This window comes from Mus caroli, chromosome 2 (assembly GCF_900094665.2).
Source record: "Mus caroli chromosome 2, CAROLI_EIJ_v1.1, whole genome shotgun sequence".
Lineage (NCBI taxonomy): Eukaryota > Metazoa > Chordata > Mammalia > Rodentia > Muridae > Mus > Mus caroli.
Window position 1 is genome coordinate 64,569,794 of NC_034571.1, and position 2,853 is coordinate 64,572,646.

Sequence of the window (2,853 nt, forward strand, 5' to 3'; positions counted from 1 at the left end):
ATTCAGGGTTGAGGATTGTGGGGTCTGGCAGCTGGCACTCCCCTTGTAAGACAATGGGTCCGCTCCAAACTAAGCCTGTGGGGCAGGGTTTTCTCTGGGCTGGGGAGAGGCCTCATGTTCCATATTTTTTTTTTTTTTTGTAAGAATGAGGAGTGTGGCCTTTTCCTGTGGGAGCAGCCGGGTAGAGAGGAGCGTGGCCTTCTCTCCCCGTCATGGCTTGTGCCCGTCCCCTCATATCGGTGTACTCCGAAAAGGGAGAGTCATCTGGCAAGACTGTCACTTTGCCAGCTGTGTTCAAAGCTCCCATTAGACCAGATATTGTGAACTTTGTTCACACCAACTTGAGGAAAAACAACAGACAGCCCTATGCCGTCAGTGAATTGGCAGGTCATCAGACCAGTGCTGCTGAGTCTTGGGGTACTGGCAGAGCTGTGGCTCGAATTCCAAGAGTTCGAGGTGGTGGGACCCACCGATCTGGCCAGGGTGCCTTTGGAAATATGTGTCATGGGGGATGCATGTTTGCACCAACCAAAACCTGGCGTCGTTGGCACCGCAGAGTGAATACAACCCAAAAACGATATGCCATCTGTTCTGCCCTGGCTGCCTCGGCCTTACCAGCTTTGGTGATGTCTAAAGGTCATCATCGTATTAAGACTTAGGTTCCTGAGCTGCCGCTGGTGGTTGAAGATAAGGTTGAAGGTTACAAGAAGACCAAGGAGGCTGTTCAGCTGCTTAAGAAACTTAAAGCTTGGAATGACATCAAAAAGGTCTATGCCTCTCAGAGAATGAGAGCTGGCAAGGGCAAAATGAGGAACCAGACGGCGGATCCAGCACAGGGGGCCCTGCATCATCTATAATGAAGATAATGGCATCATCAAGGCCTTCCGGAACATCCCTGGTATCACTCTGCTTAATGTAAGCAAACTGAACATTTTGAAACTTGCTCCTGGTGGGCATGTGGGACGTTTCTGCATCTGGACGGAGAGTGCTTTCCGGAAGTTGGATGAGCTGTATGGCACTTGGCGAAAGGCTGCTTCCCTCAAGAGTAACTATCACCTTCCCATGCACAAGATGATGAACACCGACCTTAGCAGAATCTTGAAAAGCCCAGAAATCCAAAGAGCCCTCCGAGCACCACGCAAGAAGATTCAACGCAGAGTCTTGAAGAAGAATCCACTGAAGAACCTGAGAATCATGTTGAAGCTGAACCCTTATGCCAAGACTATGCGCAGGAATACCATTCTTCACCAGGCCAGAAATCACAAACTTCGTGTGAAAAAGCTGGAAGCAGCAGCTACTGCACTGGCAACCAAATCCGAGAAGGTTGTTCCAGAGAAGGGGACTGCAGACGAGAAGCCAGCGGTAGGCAAGAAAGGAAAGAAGCCTGTGGATGCCAAGAAGCAGAAGCCTGCAGGGAAAAAAGTGGTTGCCAAGAAACCAGCAGAGAAGAAGCCTACCACAGAAGAAAAGAAGCCAGCTGCATAAACTATTAAAACTTGTTAAATTCCAGAGAGCAAGTAGAGACAGCATATTTCAATAAATCAAACATGTGGTGACAAAAAAAAAAAAAAAAAAGAATGAGGAGTGTGTCTGTGTGTCCGTGTGTCCGTGTCCAAGGGCCTTTCTGCCTCCTGCTACCCAGGAAGCTTTTCCTAAGTTAACTCAATTGAAACAAGTGACTGATATCCTATGCATTCAAGTGATGCTTGATGAAGGAGTGAAGCACATAGAACTAACTCCAGGAGGGGAAAGAGGGAGAGAGAGAGAGAGAGAGAGAGAGAGAGAGAGAGAGAGAGAGGGAGAGGGAGAGGGAGAGAGAGAGAAGCCACCAGCCTAACCGATGTAGAACATGATGAGAGACACCAGATCACAGAAACCGGATGAAGAAAAGCAAAGCAAGAACAGTAAAGCATCCAAGAAGCCACTGTGGTTGGGACAAGAGTTGGCCTGTGTCACTCACCACGGGCACATTGTCAGAAATGCATCTGGACAGCTACAGCTTATCCCACTACACCCAGAAGTCATTCACATGAGTTTCACAGGGGGCTCTAAAAGTGTCTAAACTCTCAGATATGTAAGACCGAAGGCAAGTAGATGGGCAGGAACTATTCCTGGCAGGTGAAGAGACTAATTGAAATGATGATTGCAATGCTCCTAAGAACTCCAAACTGAATTCTGGGCCCATTTAGTATAGCGTTAAATGATCCCTGTAGCCTGAAGTCTTTTCTAGATGGGACCAGTTCTCAATAATTTTGTGTGTGTGTGTGTGTGTGTGTGTGTGTGTGACTCTGAGTTCCTAGACTAGATGTTATAGTCAGTTTGCTTTGTCATGGAATTTGGAATATATTTGTTCAGAAAACTTTTTGCTTCACAGAAGTGAAATTAAAAAAAAAATGTTTCAATGATTAATCTTGCAAGTCCATGAAAACGTATTCACCTAACGTGACTCAGGGGACAAGGTTCAGCTGGAGCACAGGTGTGTTTGGGTTTAAATCAGTCTATTCTTGATGCAAATTATATTTCCTGTTTTCAGAGGTATAATTTGGGATTTCACACAGGTGTTTGAAAATAGCATCAATATGATTCATGCAGAAATGATTCAGAACCACAAGGACTGAGCTGTCACCTGGAATCCATGCAGGTTACTAACAAGGGACTGGATGGATGTATCTGGTACTTTTCAAATTAAAATGAGGGCTCTAGAAGTAGAATTTGAAGACTTGATCCAAATTCCAGGTTGCTAGCCTGCTTCTGGGTTTGTTCTGACTTACTGCTATGCTGGACTTTTTGTTGCTGTGACCGCATGCCTGGTAGAAGCAACTTGAGAAGGATTTGTAGAGCCTGACAGTCTCA

At 46.2% G+C, this 2,853-nt stretch overlaps 1 pseudogene across 1 annotated transcript; it reads left to right on the forward strand.

Annotated features, from left to right (window-relative positions):
• Window positions 1-207: 207 nt before the first annotated feature.
• On the forward strand, window positions 208-1,575 carry LOC110289869 (annotated as a pseudogene). The gene has a single exon (XR_002377377.1). The product of XR_002377377.1 is annotated as a 60S ribosomal protein L4 pseudogene (transcript).
• The last annotated feature ends 1,278 nt before the right edge of the window (window positions 1,576-2,853 follow it).